General features: G+C 45.0%; 1 non-coding gene across 1 annotated transcript; it reads right to left on the bottom strand.

Moving 5' to 3' along the window:
- Nucleotides 1–4,946: 4,946 nt before the first annotated feature.
- On the bottom strand, nucleotides 4,947–5,159 carry LOC134938233 (small nucleolar RNA U3). The gene has a single exon (XR_010180821.1). It is a non-coding gene; the product is annotated as a small nucleolar RNA U3 (small nucleolar RNA).
- Nucleotides 5,160–5,939: the final 780 nt, after the last annotated feature.

Below are 5,939 nucleotides of genomic sequence, written 5' to 3'. Positions count from 1 at the left end.
AACCCCCTGTGATTGTATTTGTCATTTCCTCAGGGGAGCACCGCCAACACCATTAATTATCCAAGAATTATTCAAGGTGATTTATTATATGTTGGTTATATACACATTTCATAATTTTCAATAGCAGTGCAGGAACACTCCACCCCCTTGTCTCCAAACCCTAACCATAGCCTAATCCTAATCACAGACTGACTCTAAAGCTAACTCTAACCGCACCCTAACCCTAACCACAGCCTAAACCTAACCTTAACTGCAGCCTAAATCTAATTACAGCCTAACATTAACCACAGCCTAACCCTAAACCTAACACTAACCACAGCCTAACCCTAAACCTAATGCTAACCACAGCCAAACCCTAACCACAGCCTAATCCTAGTCACAGACTGACCCTAAAGCTAACTCTAACCGCACCCTAACCCTAACCACAGCCTAAACCTAACCTTAACTGCAGCCTAAATCTAATTACAGCCTAACATTAACCACAGCCTAACCCTAAACCTAACACTAACCACATCCTAACCCTAAACCTAATGCTAACCACAGCCAAACCCTAACCACAGCCTAATCCTAGTCACAGACTGACCCCAAACCTAACTCTAACCGCACCCTAACCCTAACCACAGCCTAAACCTAACCTTGACTGCAGCCTAAATCTAATTACAGCCTAACATTAACCACAGCCTAACCCTAAACCTAACACTAACCACAGCCTAACCCTAAACCTAATGCTAACCACAGCCAAACCCTAACCACAGCCTAATCCTAGTCACAGACTGACCCTAAACCTAACTCTAACCGCACCCTAACCCTAACCACAGCCTAAACCTAACCTTAACTGCAGCCTAAATCTAATTACAGCCAAACCCTAAACCTAACACTAACCACAACCAAACCCTAAACCTAACACTAACCAGAGCCAAACCACAGCCTAATCCTAATCACAGACTGACCCTAAACCTAACTTTAACTGCAGCCAAACCCTACTCACAGACTGACCCTAAACCTAACACTAACCACATCCTAACACTAACAGCACCCTAACCACTGGCTAAACCTAACCCTAACCACATTAACCACATTAACATTAACCACAGACTAACCCTAAACCTAACCCTAACCACAGTTTAACCCTACCCGCAGCCTAACCCTAAACCTAACACTAACCACAGCCTAACCTTAACTGCAGCCTAACTCTAAACACAGCCTAACCCTAATATAGTATAATAACATTATGGGGATGTTCCAAAACCAACATATTCCTAAAGTAAACACATCACAATATAAGCGTAATAATACTGTATTGCCCCCTTATGTAATGATATGTCAGCAAGCCAACGCCAATACTGACCACCTAACGTACTCTGCAGGCTGCATACATTTCTCATTTTCTGTTTTTCCTCTATGTTGTAATAGTAATTAATTAATCCTGCGTGAAACTTTAGAATGGGATTGTATTATTACACTGAGTTACACGGAACAAACTGATGCACCAGCCCAGTGTCCTTGACGATTATTGTCAACTGTTATCATTTATTCTTTATCTTCTAAGCAATTACATCTTTCAACTTGGATACAGATATAGCTGTAGCTATCATGTTCTTGGCCTTGAGGACGGTGTTATGTGCCTAAGAAAAATGCTTTTATATTAGCTAATAGTTTAGGGATATTTCCTTTCTCTGTTCACAGATTTAATCAATATATTTGCTGGCTACATACAGAAGGGCTAATGGGTGAGTATCTGGCGTGTTACTGTTTGCTTAGTCTGATGCTGAATGAGCGGATGAGATAGAGACAGATCTTGAATCAGCAATATACGTGCCCAACAAGCAGTCTCAGAGTCTTCTGTTTCACTGTTTCACCCTTATTGAGTGGCAGTAAAAAGATTATAAATATGACTGATTTATTGTCCTCTATTTATAAGTCAACAACATTTTACACAGCGGCATTCAGTCGAGGCTACCCAAAGCACTAATTCCCCTTTTCCACTAGCTTTTAAAACACGGGTAAATGCGCGGGGGTACGCATTTACCCGTGTTTTTCCCTAGTGGAAACGGCCCCCCCTGCAAATTCCCGGATCAAGTGATCCGGGAATCCTACCCGGGTAGCTTGCCGGGTTGAACACGTGTTCAACCCGGTAAGCTGTGTAGTGTGAACGGGAGCCGTGTCGAGGCGACGCGGCTCCCGTTCATAGTGTATGGGAGGGCGGCGCTGGGAGATCATGTGATCTCCCAGCACCGCCCCTGCCGCATCACTAGCAGCGTCACCAACCCGGCAATATGCCGGGTTGGTGAGCGCTGTGGGAAAGGGGGCTGTAGCACGGGCCGCAGCCGTGTCAGGCGACATGGCTGCGACCCGTGCTAAGGGGTATTAGAGTGCACTCCCTCCACAGATGACTTAGGGGGTAATTCAGATCTGATTGCAGCAGCAAATTTGTTAGCAGTTGGGTAAAACCATGTGCACTGCAGGGGGGGCAGATATAACATGTGCAGAGAGAGTTAAATTTGGGTGGGTTATTTTGTTTCTGTGCAGGGTAAATACTGGCTGCTTTATTTTTACACTGCAATTTAGATTTCAGTTTGAACACACCCCACCCAAATCTAACTCTCTCTGCACATGTTATACCTGCCCCCTCTCCTGCAGGGGGGGTGTTACATCTAAAATATGCAGAGAGATTGTGGGGTCAATCCAATTAGGTGTGCACCCAACAATTTGCCAATCCATTTAGAAATGCCTATTGGTGGTACTCGCGGCAGGGGTGTGCAAATTGTCTACAAAATACGATGTGGTAGAATTTCATGAAAAAGTGGGGAGACCTTCCTGGACCCTAGAAAAGTGATCATTTCATTAGCAGAATCATATAGAATGATGTTAGTGTGCAAAAGGAAAATAATAAATGCTTTTAAAAGTCAAATGGCTGATTTATTTATTTTTTTAAATAGTAAAAGAATGTAAAAAGCTTACGAATTTCATATAATTCCAAAGCAATTAAATGAAAAATGGAGAAAGAATCTCACCTGGTGTTACTTGAGACAATAGGCCTAATTTATATTGGCACACGTATGCACTGGGAAGAGTGACCTAGGCTACAGAAATGCTAATGTTAGCAAGTGACACTGTCACCCTGAAATAAGAAGAGACGCCCACCGGAGCTATCGGTAACTCATTTGCAATTGCGTACACAGTCACGACCTATATGCAAAAACGAGGAACGTCGCCTGTAAGCGTTGCCTTGTAGCTATACAGACTGTACACAGCAGTATCGCCTCAGACGCCATGTTATTGCACGTATGAGCTCATAGCCGTCAGCAGATTCACACCCTGAAAGCGGACATAACACGCCTGTGATTTCCCAACCACTCCCAGTAATTTCCACATTAACACCTCCAAATGGTCTCTTACTATCAATCACTTCGCCATGAAATCCTCATTGTGAGCGAAATCGCAGCGGCACCTTCTCGCAGGCACATTGTGATCACAACTCATGCGCAGTATGCTGATAATCACCCCGTTGTGTGATAATCGCCCATTGCATCCAAAAAAATGTTATGCCCAATATTCTCAGCTTGTGCCATGGAAGGAATGGCCATAGCCATGATATTTCCCACATCAAATTGTGTAGCTGAAATGAATGACCAGCCATGCCATGCACGTATTAGTGACTCTAGGGGTGGACTGAGGGTCTGACAAAGCCCCATTATTCTAGCAAGCGCATGGCCGCTCTCATGGGGGTGTGGCCTAGCGGCACGCCTCGTCTTTCTGTATTTCAGGTGGCCGACTAGAGCCACTGCAGCCCGTGGCTGGGACAGCGGGATGGTCCGATTAGCGGGACTGCCCTGCTGGACAGTTGGGAGGCATGCCAAGCAGTTATGCCAGGCCGGCCCATCAGGCCATCAGCATTTGTCAGCAGTGCCAGATGGCCAGTCCGTCCCTGAGTGACTGTAATAATACATCTCAATGGACCTAGCTAAAAAGACTATGTGGGTTATTCAGAGATAAATGTAGATGGCAGCATATACAGCCAGATCTGCATTCATCTCTACACATGCTGGGGGCCGCCCAGCACAGGGCAAGGCCGCTAAGCACGTGTGAGGCCGCCCTCCGATGCGTCCGCAATTAGATTGCGGACGCATCAGAACTAAAGTTGACCCCTGGCATCAGCGGGCATTTGTTTTATTGGAGCAGCTGCGTGTGATGTCACGCAGCCGCCCTGAAAACTGGCCCGGCCCACCCCCCAACGCTGCGTTGCTGCGCCAAAAACACCCTGCCGCTGTCAATAACATTGCAATCGCATCCATCAGGGATGCGACCGCAATGCATGTGTCCATGCAGCCGCTGTGCTATCGGCAAAATTGCGCTGCGGGACACATGAGCGGCCGGGTCTGAATGACCATCTTATGTCTGGGCTAATTTGTTAACTTGGCCAGGACATATACTGAATGATAATCTATCGGATCAGCCGATGAAACAACTGTGCTGAATGACAGTCGTTTACTTTTGTCACTAAGGGGCTTATTCATCATTATGGGCCCGTTATGCATGCGGAAATGCTAGCTTCTGCATGCCTTAAGTAATAGGACCATTCATTATAAGGGGCCCAATAGGAAAGCATAATATTCAGCATATTCCTTTGTCCGGACTGCGGAACGCCATTGGCACGACCCCTCCCGCCCCACGATCGCCTCTGCCTGTCAATCAGGCAGAGGCGATCGCAGTCAGTGAGATGCTGATAGCATCTCACTGGGCTCCCGGGGTGCTCATGCGTAGTGCGGCCGCTGTGCGTGCGCACTCCACACAGTAATTCAGACTGCGATCGCTGCAGTCTGAATTATCCCCAGTGTTATTGGTCGCTGGGACAGATTCTTTTTTTTTTTTTTTTTAAACTATATACAAACTTGGTTTTAAAAAACACATAAGTTAACCATAATTGATATTAAAGTGTGTAATCAGCCACTCTGAATGAGCCCTATTCTACCACTTCTTTATAAAGAAGTAGGACAGTCATCAAAAGCAAACAACATCTGCATGAAACAGATTTGCTAACTGCCCTCATGCTGAGAAGAGAGCTCTTAAACTCATCATGGTGGTTGGCGAGTTTAGACACTTTCAAGAACATTTCTCCCTTCATTGCCTATAGAAATGATCCCTGAAAGTATAGATTCTTTATGGAGCAGCTGTCCCCCCACACCGGAGCAATGCTAAACTGCTCTGGTAATCAGCATCCCCCGCTGCTACTCGTGCCTCCGATGATGAATAGGCCCCTAAGACTATATAATATAACAGCTGTTGAACAATGCAAAAATATAGATTTTATATACTGACTTTTAGAATAAGCATGAGCAGAGTGAGCAGATGGAAACCTACGCTAAGAGTTTATAATTTAAATGTGGTACTTACCATACTTAGTGCCTCTGAAATATAACTATATAAATGTGTGACATTTGAGTTGAATGCAAAGTGCCTGAAAGCCATGCTGCCCTTTGAACATGATGACCTTGACAATTCTGCTAATATCAGGTATTGGAATCCAGAGATATATAATTAGACAAAGTGCCTGTGGTTGGTTACAGAGAACTCAATTTCATAAAGAGAGAGAGAGAGAGAGAGAGAGAGAGTGTGTTTGTGTCACAAACCAGTGAGTGGGAATTTACATATCATTCCAATCAGCAATAACAGAATTCCAGGAGCTGATAACAGTCACCCCACACAACGTCACCTAGTATTACCCTACGTGATCTCCCCAGGCCTCCAATCACAGCTCAGTAATTCCAATATCTCAGAACCGGACACGCCCAGAACTGACACATCGCAGACACGGACTACTGCTGAGTAACACTTTTCATTTAAAGCAGGATGCTATCCTATAGAGAACATGTTGGTACTTTGTGGTACTGACACTCATAAATGCACAGTCATTTATAGGACAGATGTCACTAGGTTGT

This window comes from Pseudophryne corroboree, chromosome 6 (genome assembly GCF_028390025.1).
Source record: "Pseudophryne corroboree isolate aPseCor3 chromosome 6, aPseCor3.hap2, whole genome shotgun sequence".
Classification (NCBI taxonomy): domain Eukaryota; kingdom Metazoa; phylum Chordata; class Amphibia; order Anura; family Myobatrachidae; genus Pseudophryne; species Pseudophryne corroboree.
This window is presented reverse-complemented; position numbering and strand designations above follow the sequence as displayed.